This window comes from Ascaphus truei, chromosome 11, assembly GCF_040206685.1.
Source record: "Ascaphus truei isolate aAscTru1 chromosome 11, aAscTru1.hap1, whole genome shotgun sequence".
NCBI classification, from domain to species: Eukaryota; Metazoa; Chordata; class Amphibia; order Anura; family Ascaphidae; genus Ascaphus; species Ascaphus truei.
In genome coordinates, this window is record NC_134493.1 from 59,804,914 (window position 1) to 59,818,472 (window position 13,559).

Here is a 13,559-nt window from a genome sequence, read left to right on the forward strand (position 1 = left end):
TGTCCAGGGCTGCGTTCAGTACTGTGTTGAAGTCACCTCCTACTATCAGGGCCCCTCTACTGTGTTTTTGAATGGTTGTGAATAGTGTTGAGAAGAAGGCCGGGTCATGTCCATTCGGGGCATATACTGTCCCAATCGGTTTGGTTGCTGATTTATGGATCCCGTGAGCATGAGAAACCTTCCCTCTTTGTCTTTTTTTCACAGTGTTCACCACCAGTCACACCCTGTTGTGAATCAGGATTGCTACCCCTCGTTTCTTTTCTGTTGCCGAGGACAGGAATACTTGTTTAAATTGTTTATCAAAGAATTTTGGGCAGCTGGTGGTGCTAAAGTGTGTTTCTTGAATTAACACAATATCGGCCCTTGTTCTCTTGTAATCAGTGAGTGCTACCTTCCTTTTGCAGGGACAGTTAAGCCCTTTGGCATTGTGTGAGATAAAGGTTAGAGACATGTTGTGCGTGTATTCCTACCTCTCTTCAGTTGTGGCTCTACCTTGGATATCAGCTGATCGTCAGAGAGCTCCCGCTCCTTTGCAGTGCGCAGCAGTTTACTCAGCGTTGGCGTTGCTCCACCTGGGCAGGACGATGGGTGGGGTGTGGACAATACAAAATGCGACACATAGGGAAAACATAACAAAGTGGGAGAGGTGCCTATGGTCCATGACCACTGCCCCTCCCTTGCCTTTGGGTTCTGGGAAATGAGCGGGGCCCCCACTGTACCTCCTCCCTCCAAGTGGGGCACTCCCCTCCTCCCTCTCCCAAGGACTTTCTCGAGATCCTGGGCAGCTGCCCCGATCCGAGTCCCAAGACACATGGCAATGGCCGAACCTCCGTCCTGACTGGCCTCTGTTTGCCAATATTGTAATACTCTGAGCATCAACTCAACTTAAACTTAACTTCAAACATCAAGAAAAAAAAGAAAAAAGTAAAACCTCCTCTTACTGGCTGGGACGTAGGGAATAATAACCCTAGTAGTCCATGCTCCCCCCCCCCCAGAACGCACCTTCTGCTGTTGGTATTATATCCCCTATATAAGGCTCCTTGCCCTCCTCTGGTCCTCATTTTTGCCTAGGCGTCAGCACCCCTCTACTCCATCTGCAATCCCCCTCCTTCTATCTAGATCTTATTTACCTATCTACCTGCGTCTGCCCTCCCTATCTGTGTCTCCCCTCTCTATATCCTGTTGGTCTTACTGCTATCTGCGTATCTGTGTGTCCCCCCCCCTCATGACCTAGCTAGTCCCCCATGACCCGTCGTTCTACTTATTCTCCTCTCCAACCTCCTGTGTTGTGACCTTCCCCTCTCCCCCTAATCCCTTCTCCTCCCCCTCTTATCCCTTCCCTACATCCCCATGTCTTTAAATTTTCTGTTTGGTAGTTTGTCTTTATTGTTTTATGCTCCGTTTCTTCCCGGTATACGATGCCCACATAGCCAACCCTTTACATGCAGTCTTTCTCTCTCTCCTCCCCCCCCCCCCCCTTCGACATTGCCTGTCTAGTTCCTGGCATCCCTTCCTGTGGGCTTCTAAGGCTCGTCTCCCCATCCAGCCGCTTCTCGCTGACATCTTGGAGGTGCTTGTCTTCTGTCTCCTGGAGGTCTCGCGGGATCTGACGTCACATCCTCCTCCTCTGCGTCACTCGGTCCCTCCTCCATGTCATTGAGCAGCCGGAGCCGATACAAGATGGCCGCCAGTCCCGGAGGAGCGCTGCTAGGATCCAGAGGTAGCATGGTGCGGCTTCACAGGAGGGTACAACAGGATACAACAGGCTCAAAACCGTAGAGCTCCGAAGATGCGGGCAGGAACAGGTAAGATGTAGATTCTTCTGCAGATCACGGACCCCTTTCACTTCGGGCTCCGTGGCTGTTTGTTTTTGTCCTTTTTTCTAGCCTCCTTCCAGGCTGGGTCAGGGGCTGGTCGCTCTCCCCTTGCTTCCTCGGGTATCTTTTCTTGGAGCCCCAATTTCGTTAGGAAGCTCTCACCATCCTCCAGTATCCTTAGGGTGTTAGAGGCACCATTGCGTCACCAGCAGCCCAAAAGGATAGAGCCACCTATATCTGATACCCTCGTCCCGGAGCACCTTGGTGATGGGGGTAAGTTGCCTCTGCTTGAGCAGGGTGGTGGGTGAGATAGACAATGTTTGAACTGGGGCGCTCCCTAAATAGTCTGGCTTTAAAAATATTACAACGCCTTAACTATATTAAAAATAATAAAAATATATGAATGTGAAGTTGTGTTCGTGGTGTAAAAGAGTATATGAAATATATACTGGCCCTTTTGTTGGGTTTGTGGTTGCCGCTTGACCTTGAAGAAGGGAACCCCGTATCCTTCTTAACGTGGCAGTGGTAGTGTAAAGATGGTCAGCGCAAACCTCGTGGACCTCAGGATGTTTGATGGAACCGGATGCAATTGAATAAAAGAGGAATAAAAGAGGAATAAAAGAGGAATAAAAACACAATATTAGTGCATCATATCCACATGTGTGGGGGATGTGGGGAAGGGGTGGGGGGGAGGGGGGATGGGTGTGAAAGGAGGATACGCTGGAAGGGTTAATGATGTTTTTCCACTATCTAATCAAAGAATACATAAATATATGGATTCAGTGACTCACACGGGCTTGTGTGGTGATTCTCCCTCAACGCAGACTGAAGTGGGTTAATGCAGACTCATATGCTGGAGTCTTAATACACATAAAACTCACACGGCCTAATGTGAGTTCTTGCCCTCAGAGGGTGGTGTCCTGTATGGATGGTGTCTGGTCGTCTCAGCCAAATGTCCCCCAATAGGTGTGGTGTGTGAGTGTCTCCTCTCCCCCCGTTTCCCAGAAGACCAAAAAGAATGTGTGCAAACCAGGGTTAACAATTAAACAGGTCTTTATTAGGTAAACAGTTCAGACATGAGCATAAACCATGCATACATGTTGTGGAACATAAACATAAAAGATATAAAACAGTATGTGACACAATGAACTAACAAATTGGAATAAACAAAACAAAAAGTACACTCACACTCTAATGAAACTTCTGATGCCCAGCATCAGCCGGTCGGTACAATCCTACACGGTCTCCTCCTCCGTTGTTGTTCACACTGGCGCGTCCGGCAGTGGAACCGGAAGAGGGGATCTGCACCGGATGTCCTGCGGTCGGCTGGGTCCCTCTCTCAATGAGCTCCGGCAGGGAACAACGCGTTTCGCAATAAGCTTCGTCAGGTTCCTGCCGGATGCTCATTGTGTGCTGTATATATAGGTGCCCTATTTAAATTGATTGGTAAAACACCTGAAAATCATTAAATGTTGTCCGTTAAAAATAGACTCTTATGATGTCTTTATAAGTGTAACTGATCATTGCCCTTAGGAACAGGGCCAATGAAATGTACCTAAACCTACATCTAGTTAATGTCTGTAGTATTGAAGACAATGTATTAAAAACAGTGTATTGCACACAATTAGTCTGCTGTATTTCAAGGATGGGTATGACAAGAATTAAACACAATAGTACTGGATTGTTGTTGAAATGAACATCAATTCGTTGTGCAGCATATTATACTACAATTGGTGTAATTTGTAATCCTACAAAATTAGTTAAAGTGACTCCGTGGACTGTATTTTACTGCAACCTTTTACTGTCAGTTAAAATCTCGTCATTTGTGATACAATGGTGCCATCATGTGGCTGAATTTGCAAACTACATCAACATTTATCAATTCCTCATTGTGACAGATTATGACTGAGTATTTATTTTTCCTTTGCCAACTTTTTCTGGCGAGGCAAAAAGGAGACAATCGCGCCATTTTAATGCTGCGAACAGCCGCTACATGCCGTTCGCGCCTCTCTGCATAATGATATTTTTAAAACTGGCGAGATGGAGGTTCTCGCCAGCCGCGAGGCGAGTTTTAGAAATAGAAAAAAAAAATTGGCGCGTTTTTCGTAACTCGCCATTTTCTGCTGTTTTCTGCGCGATTTTCTCCAAAAAATGGAGAGTTTTGAAATAGCGCTGCTCTCTGCATAGGCCCCTAAGTGTGTTCATTTGTTGACACGATGGTATGCGTCAATTTGGTCTTCAAACACTGGTTCAAGGTGGATTCGTATTTGTGTCGTGCACTCCTATTAAAAATGGGATATGAAATGAATCAGTGTGGGTTTAGAATTGCATGCTAGAAGGACGACATTGGAAATGTATCATTGTGACTTTAAAATTAAATTTTTTTTTTTTTTTTTTGTGATTTAAAAATTTTATGCTAAAAAAGTGGAATGAAAACAGATCAGTGTGCGCTCAAAGAAAGGCTGCGATATCTATCTCCACATTGAGGCCTGTGGGGGCCAGGCTTTTCAACTTATAGATCCAAAAAGTTTATTTTCTAGATAAAGTTGTTAGTCTGTCCCCTCCCCTCCAATGTGGGGGGACTACTTCAATGCTCCTGAATTCAAGGCCTGATGGATCTCCTTGGTGGTGTAGTGCAAAATGTTTTGATACACTATGCGTCATTAGTTTCCGTCTGATGTTCCCTAGGTGCTCTAAGATGCGCACCCTTAATGGTCTACTGGTACGCCCTACATACTGAAGTCCACAGGGGCAATTTAGAAGATAGACTACGAATTCAGATTTACAATTGATGAAACTAGCGATTTTGAACTGTTCTCCTGTTGTTTTGGAGCTAAACTGAATTTTCTCTTTTGTTCCCTGTTTGCATGCTTTACAGGTGTTACATCTGTGGAAACCTTTTACTTTCTGCAACCAGTTTGGATCCTGGCCTGTTGTCCTACTTTCTGGCCTGAAAAGACTTGGTGCTAACCTTCTTTTAATATTATCTGCCCTCTTATAGATAACTTTAGGTTTCTCTGGGAGGTAATCTTTTAAGGTGGGATCTCCCTGTAAGAGATGCCAGTGTTTATTAAGGATCTGTTGTATGCTTCCTGCATCTTGGCTAAATTGTGTTAGGAAAGCAATACTAAACTCCTCTCTTGGCTTCGGTGGGTTGGTTTTTAAAATTTCGCTTCGTTTCAGCTTCCCTACGTCTCTTATTGCTATATCCATTTTTTCGTTATCATAGTTTTTAGCAATGAATCGGTTCTTCAGAATGTTGGATTGTTCCCTATACACATGATCATCGCTACAGTTTCTCCTAATTCTGCGAAACTATCCTGGGGGTATGTTTTTCAACCATTTCTTATGGTGGCAGCTAGTGTTAAGCAGATAATTGTTACAGTCCACTGTTTTGAAGAAAGTTTTAGTCTTTAGTCTATTGTTCTCTATGTAAATTGTTAAATCTAAAAAGTCTATTGTGTTGTTACCTATGCATGTTGTAAAGGCCAGATTCCTCTCATTGTTGTTGATATAATTCAGAAAATGGTTCAAGTTGTCGTTGTTGCCTTTCCAGATGAAGAACACATCATCGATGTATCTCCGCCACAGGACAAGATCCGCACCGAATTCATGCTCCGACCAGATGGTATCGGTCTCCCAACTGTCCATAAACAAGTTGGCATAACTCGGTGCGAATTTTGTACCCATCGCTGTTCCACATTTTTGTAAAAAATAAGTTCCATCAAAATTAAAAAGGTTATGTTTAAGGATAAAGTTAATACTTTCTAAAATGAAGCGTTGTTGTTCTATTTTAACTGTTGTATCGTTTGTTAGTGTCCTTTCGATGGCTTTAAGTCCATCATCGTGCTTTATGGATGTATACAATGAAGTTACATCACAGGTGCACATTTTATAGCCTTCTTGCCAATCTATCTGTTCTAATATATTTAGAATTTGCGTTGTGTCTCTGAGATAGGACCGCATCTCCGCAACATATGGCTGTAGAAATACATCTATATATTCCGATAGTCGCGACGTGAGTGAGCCTATCCCAGAGATAATGGGTCTACCTGGTGGTGCTTTAATGTCTTTATGGATTTTGGGTAGAAAATTAAAAATTGGCATAACTGGGAATTTCACATTTAGATAATCATATTCTTTTTCATTCAGAACTCCTGTTGCACTGCCCTTATCTATCAAAGTGAGGAATTCTGCACAGAATTCTTTATGAGGATTTGTCTTCAGACGTGCATAAGTGATGTCGTCCGACAGTATCCTCTCTGCTTCTCCCTTGTAGTATTCAGTGTCCATAATGACTACCCCTCCCCCTTTATCTGCTTGTTTAAATGTGATTGCCTTTTCTTTCTCTAGGTTTTGTAATGCAATTTTCTCTTTTAGGGTTAGATTGTTCTTTGTTATTTTAGTCGTACCAGAGGTCAGTCTATCGAAGTCCTCCTGGATTTTCTGATGGAATACTTCTAAGTTATGGCCTTTTGCCGAGCTCGGATAGAATTTGGATTTATTTTTCAGTTTTGAATGTTTGAAATCCTCTACCTCTGTATTCGCGTTGGTATTATTGCTCACTATCTCCCTAGTTTGTGCATCTTTTGAGATAAAGAATTTTTTAAGGGTGGGTGAGATATCCTGGAACACTTGCAATTTGTGGCCCTCAAATTCAACATCGTTTCGGGTCATTTGGCAGAAGGATTCCTTCACTTTAAAGAAGTGGAATCGCGCTATGATGTCTCGGGGGGGGGGGAGGGGTCTCCTTGTTGCGGCCGCGACCTCAGGGCTCTATGGCACCGGTCTAGGTGTATGTCCTGCTCTGCCCTGTCAGGCATTAGCTGAGTCAGCCATCTGCCCATGAAGTCGTCCGGATCAGTCTCGTCCTCCGGCACCCCCCTGATCCGCACATTATTCCTGCGATCCCGGTTATCATTGTCTTCCTGTCTGTCCATAATTTCCCTCACAGTAACCTTCACCTGGGCCAGTTGTTTATCCGTTCTGTGCTGGGCCTTAGTGGTGGAGTCAAGCTTTTTTCCCAGGGAGTCTGTTCTCACTCCAATGCCACTGATATCAGCTCTTAGCGCCACCAATTCAGACTGGAAGCATCTTCTGATATCCAGATAGAACTCTCGTATGTCTCTCCGCTGCATCACTTGGTTCTCCTTGCCGCTGTCTTCCCTGTCCGCCTCCTCCTCCGACTCTGTGCCGCTTCTCGTGGACCCCTCATGGCTTTTCGCGCGCGCCGAGTCCCCCTTTGCAAAGTAATCTGTGAGAACCGCGGAGGTTCTCTTTGATCTCGTCGCCCTCGACATCTTTGTATTTTAGGGTCTCTTTGGATCTAGTTTTGGTATGCTTTGCTGAGTTTTGGATGCTTTATTTATTTATTTAATTGCCGGCTGTGGGCGGAGCTAACTGTTCACCCGACCATTCAGTCAGCCGTCGCGCATGCGCCCCCTTATTTTTTAATATGTATTGGAGGGTGGGGGTGTATTGTTTAATATGTTTTGTGGGTTATAGTGTTTCCTGGCTGTGTCGGCCTGTAATAGCAGGTCCCCTGCATATTGTGTGAGGCGGTCTGGCTGTATGAATCCCCTTCCTGGCGACTCGTCTCATTTTTCTCGTTCTATTTGAGGTTCTGCCGACAACTTTCTCTTTTATCTGATTCTGAAAGTCAACCGTTTATAACCCTGTTTCGATTAAATCTATCTATATAATGATGCAACATTGGAATATATTTTTATAAGTTGATAAACTTTACAAAATAGAGACAAAGGTATCCAACCAATATGCGCTCATGCACTGATAAGATTATACATTTAAAACTCAACTTTTGAATCAGTTTTTATTCCAATTAGGGGAGAGAGAAAAGGTGTAATAAGATCCTTTGAATGAGCACATATTAGCCGGGGGTTTGGGATCACCAGCACACAACTGGTATAGGAGAATCACTTAGGTGTTGCTCTTTGTAAGTTATTTCATTGTTACTGAATGAATTAGTCCTTATAGGAATAGAGTTTAGTCCAAATCAAATCAGTCAGGCACTCTTGCAAAATGTGATCCTCCCTGCTGCACAGTGTTACTTTACCTCTGGGATATGGTTTGCTGTGAGTGCCAGACAGTATGTATAAGCCGCACAGTCAGTGTGTGAGTCAGCAGCACAGATACGTCTCTTAGGGCAGGAGCACACATGGTGCTTTTTGGCGCCGCATGAGCATGCCTCCGTCTGCTGGGCGATGTGTGAACATCCTCAGCAGACAGAATGATCCGCGGGCGGGCGGGGGAGGTGGCGGGCGGGAGAGCAAGCGGGGGAGCGAGCGGGCGGGCAAGCGGGGGAGCGGGCGGGTAAGCGGGGGAGCAAGCGGGCAAGCTGGGGAGTGGGCGGGTGAAGGATAAATAATGTAATGTAATAAAAATAATGTAACATAATGTAAATAATGTAATATTGAGACTAAATAATAAAATAACCCCTCCCTCCCCCCCTCCCCCCATCACCCGTCCCCCAGCAATTTCAGCAGCCAATCAATGAAAACGTCTGGACAGTAATTGGCTGCTGAAACTGACGCCCGCGGCTGCTGCCGGGAATCACAGGTTGGAAAGACCCCCGCGTCTGCAGCAGCAACGGCGCCGCGCTTCGCAGCCAAAGGTAGTTTCAACAATGAACACTACCATTGGCCACCAGGGATTGGTGATGGACGCGCGCGCGTGCACTAAAGCGCGTGCACATCATGTAGCGCGGGGTGTGCTCCAGCCCTCAGGCAGCAATTCACAGGCAGTGGTTCAGCACCAGGGGGCCTGTTCTGGTAGTTCCGAAGTGTGACAATCCGCTATTAAAGAGCCATTTGCTACTCTGTACGCCCTTCTCACAGGCCCAGTCTGGGTGTAAAGACTTTTTTAGAAGCGGTTTCACTCCGGATCTGCCAAGCTGATGGGTTTGTCAAAAAAGCCTAAAACTCAAATTTGTTGAAAAATTGCAATTCTCGGAGTGACCACATGAGGCCGCTAGAACCTTTCAAATAAGCCCCTTCTTTACACTTCCGTATTGGAAACCCTGGCGCTGTGTGATTCTATCTGCGCCTCACCTGGTAGCACTTAGATAGGTAAGTGTAAGGGGTATTTAAGGGTTTTTAGCATTGTTTAGTATCAGCTCTCACCTTGACAAAGGCTGCCTGTGTGCAGCCGAAACATTGGTTGGGGGGTAGTAACCACACAGAGCCACTAGGGGCCCACCCCAAGAGCCATGCTCTTGTACCTGAGATAGCACCCACCCAATCCTGGTAATAATAGACTCTCGCTGGGAGTCACAATCTTACTCTGATAGCTGGGTCGGTTCTGGGGACAAGGGGACCTCTGTGAATACAGAGGGTGCCAGGGATTCCAGAACTCACACAACACAGTTATTACAATCCCTGTGCACACACCCTAATGATCCTAACCCTACCTCTATTAACCTGGTGTCTCTGGGGGCACTGGGATTGCCACTAAACCCAGAGAGTACCGGAGCTCACAGAGAGCACACACCGAGTTACTGAATCACAAGACACACACAGTAACAACCCCAGCCTGATCTCACTGGGGGTAGTGTCGGAGTAAATATCACAATATATAGTAGGTCACAAGTTACACAAAATCATGTGAGCTAACACTCAGTGACGACAATAGAGCAACAAAACAAGAGTTTAATCTAGAGGGTACAGTACACAAATATATAACAAACAGTCAGCATCAGTAAATAAAAGGGAGAGGGTAGTAGAAATAGAAATGTTTCTGCTTTGAAACTTACAAGCTGTTCAGTTCCCCCCGGGTGTGCGGGAATAAAGTCCTTGGGATGGTGCGAGGGCAGAGGGACAACTGCACAGACCAACGTCTTCCAAAGAAAGTTCCCAGCATCTGAATCTGAAAAACCAGGCAGGGGCTTTGAAGGATTTTGTTGCCCATTATCCCCTATGAGGTATTTGTACCAATCAGAGATGTTTAATCCTCAGCCAATCGCAGGACTGGCCCTCGCTTAACTAAAATGTAAAAATAGGAGGGAATCCAGCACAGAAGGGGTTACAGAGGGTCAGGCTCAGTCTGGAATTTAAACCTCTTCAGAGGAGCTCATCTCAGCAGGGGTCATACAGCCAATGGCTGAGGCTTCCTGGCACACCGGAGAGGGGAACCTCGGGGGCATCTTGTAGACAGGAGGGGGTATCAGTGTATCATACAGCTGCAATCCAACAATTAGTGACCAGTGCGCTCAAACGCTGGATCCCTTCGGTTATATGAGATGTGTGGGGTTCCAGATAAGTCGGATAGGACACCGGGGTTGGTGAGATAAATGGTGAAGTAAAGTCCCCAAACCGGCCAATGATCCCTGAAGGGTGAGATAAATGGTCAGAACCACAATCAAACCCACATTGGGCTGGTCCCTGGACTCACATTAAACGATTGTAGAGAAACTGAAGAGTAGTACTCACAGATACCCCTGTCCTGTGTGTCCTGATGGGCGAGCCGCCACGTGACGTGTGCTTGTCCTGAAGAGAGAGAGAAACGTGCGCACAGCCAGGGGAGCGGGTCCCAAGGGGATGTATAAAAAGGATATCTTTATTGATCCATCATAAAAAAGGAGGTAAACACCCTCCTACGCGTTTCGTGTACAAAATACACTTTATCAAGGAGTACTTCATACTTAAAACAGGTGTGTCCTAAACGAGACACTTATAGGGTTAATCATAGGCGCAATACCTTGTTTTGAGTGTATATGTATTTAAAGCCTCTGCTGCAATTTAAATTAATTTCTAGCTTCAGGTCTTAAATAAGTATCTTATGCATAAAAAAAACTTTGTTATAAAGTGTTCTGCAGCAGTCTTGAGAGGTCGAGCACTTTGTGTATTTGATTAATCATCAACCAGACATTAGTGACTATTTTAGAAGTACACATGCCTGTTAGGTTTAGCTAAATTGCTGTGTCTTAAACGTGACCCTTATAGAGTTAAGCATAGGTGTAACACGTTATTCATAATGTGCTCAAATCCTTAAGCAATGTTATGTACAGCCTGACACATTAGATCAAGATATGTGTTAAAATGAACCTATGAATTGTTAGGTCTGTGGTCTGCTGAAGACATGTAGTGGAATTTAATTCTCTCAGAGACACAACAAGCAATTGTTTTTCTGTAATGTATTTATGCTGGGGCGAGTCATTTCATATACGTACCTGAGCAGGTGAGAGAAGGTACCCAGCCAGGGAAGGTAACTTTACATCAGGTGCTTTTTGTCCCGTGAGTATTACCAGGCAGGTATATACTGCTGCGACACACTTTATTCGAGCAAATGACCAGTTTGTACCTGGCAGATACCTGGAATGCGCCGCTGCTCACCTCTGGCATGCCGCATTGCGTTTGCCTTCCCAGCCACGGGTCATGCCTGGCTGACGGGCGGCTGATGTGTTAAATGATAATGATCAGGATTTAATAGGCTGCAATGCTTCGCGTGTCCGCCTAGATAGCATAAATTCCTGACTTGTAAAGCGCCGAATCAGTAATGTGTGGGCTTGCAGGTGTTTCGTTTAAAAAAGATACTGTACCACAGTGTGCCATTGTAACTTGGCCTTGGCCTTGAGACTGAGTTGCAAAAATGTATCAATTTAGGCTTTTCATATTAAAGAAATACAAAGACCAGTTTCGCTTACAGTACAGTATTCCCCAGAGACCCGCCCGCCATGAGTGTTCAAGTGCAGCCCGTTTTCCAAAAACCTGACAGAAGTTACGCTTATTTGATATGGGCCGCGATTAATGCAACAGAGGATAAGATGGCAACAGTTGTTCAAATTTATCAGTATTTTATCGAAAACTATGACTTTTACAAATTTTCGCCAACTCCTCATTTGTGGAAGCGTGCAATAAGGAAAAGGTTATGTAGCGACCCCTGTTTTCACCGTATTGAGCCCCAATTTGTTGGAGGGTATTGGTGTCACAGGGTTTTTCCCGTATCTATGATCATGGAGGCGGCAAAAGGTGAAGGGTCGTGTTAAAACCAACTAAGAAACGACAGTCCCTGCCAAGCAATGCACCAGCACCGGCAGCGGCAGCGGCACCGGCTTCCGATAACGGACCCAACGTCAGTGACAACCCTGAGCCCGAGCCTGATCCTGAGGCAGAGTCGGATTTCGCGGCCAGTTTTGATGAAGCTTGCATGTACCTAAGCGATTTCCAGCCTCACCTGCTGACTACAGGTGGGCTAGTCCCGCTGCAAACTATCGACGTGGATGATGAAGAAAGCTGTACTGGCAGTGGACCGGTGCCGGCGCCAGCTGAATGGGAAATAGTATGGTGAGTACTGTATGGTTGCCGTATTATTTTGGTGGGGCTGGCTGGGTACTTCTTTAGGGGGCTGACCATTACTGTACATTAAAACTTTTCATTTTGTTTTTCCTCAGAAAAGAAAACGACTAATGGGGTTATTTCGATGGATAATATTGTGCTGTACAGTATGCTGATGTTTTCCGGCCATACAGTATACTGTGTAATAAACCTGAAAAAATAAAACTATGCATTTATTCTACATGTTCTGTATACAGTACTGTATATGCACATACTGTACAATACATACAGTAAATGATACTATGGGCCGTCGGGGGCGAGATGTGTTTGCAGCAGAGAGAGATCCGCTGCTCTCTCTCAGCGCAAACAGCGGCACATTAAAACTTATTTTCAATACATTTATATTTATAGTGTAGATGTGCAGGGGGTCTCGGGAGCTGAACCGCGTTGGTTTCAGGTCGGGGGACCCCCTGCTCCCCGAGATACAGACCCCTTTATGTGGTGCCGGTATCCCTCTGCGTTTCAAGGTTCCGATCACGTGACCGCGACCTGTAAACCAAGCAGAGGGATACCGGCACCCCCAAAAGGGGCCTGTATCTCGGGGGGCAGGGGGTCCCCAGACCTGAAACCACAGCGGTTCTGCTCCGGAGACCCTCTGCACATGTACAGTATAAATAAAACACATATATAAATAAACACTCGTTCTTTACCTTAGCGGCTATGTGCTATGGTAACGAAGCAGCATTTCTGTATCTACTATATATTTCTGAAAGCACTGTATGTCTGCGTCCCTAGCGGCAATCTCATTGGTCACTTGGCCCGCCCGCCCTCGCACACCTCTCATTGGGCTCACACACTCACACCACCCCCTTGGCCCGCCCCCCACACCTCTCATTGGGCTCACACACTCACACCAACCCCTTGGCCCGCCCCCCACACCTCTCATTGGCCTGAGGCGGAGTGACGGGCCAAAGGTCCAAAAAAAAAAAAAAACACACACATATATATCTCTGTCCTCTCCCCCCCCATCACACTCACCTCCCCCCCTCCCCGGTGCTCACCTCCCTCCCGCTCCACTCCCTCCCCGGCAGGGGGACACGCGCCCACCTAAGACGCGCCCGGAAGCCGCTCCACTCCCGCACTCACCTCCCTCCCGCTCTTACCTCCCGCACTCACCTCCCGCTCCACTCCCTCTACACTCCACTCCCTCCCGCTACACACCACTCCCTCCCGCTCCACTCCCGCACTCACCTCCCTTCCACTCACCTCCCTCCCGCTACACACCACTCCCTCCCGCTACACACCACTCCCTCCCGCTCCATTCCCTCCCCGGCGGGGGAACAGGCAGCCTGCCACGCAGCGCCTAAGATGGCGGACCCCCTTCCTCCCTCGCGCTCCATTCCCTCCCGCTCCACTCCCTCCCCCGCTCCACTCACGTCCCTCCCGCTCCATT

General features: G+C 46.4%; 1 long non-coding RNA gene across 2 annotated transcripts in view; it reads left to right on the forward strand.

Annotated features, from left to right (window-relative positions):
• Positions 1-1,659: 1,659 nt before the first annotated feature.
• LOC142463628 (uncharacterized) overlaps positions 1,660-13,559 on the forward strand; it is a 125,810-nt gene continuing 113,910 nt past the window's right edge. For both annotated transcript variants that reach the window (XR_012787471.1, XR_012787470.1), the window contains exon 1: positions 1,660-1,805. This is a non-coding gene — a long non-coding RNA (uncharacterized LOC142463628). The remainder of the gene's footprint in view (positions 1,806-13,559) is intronic.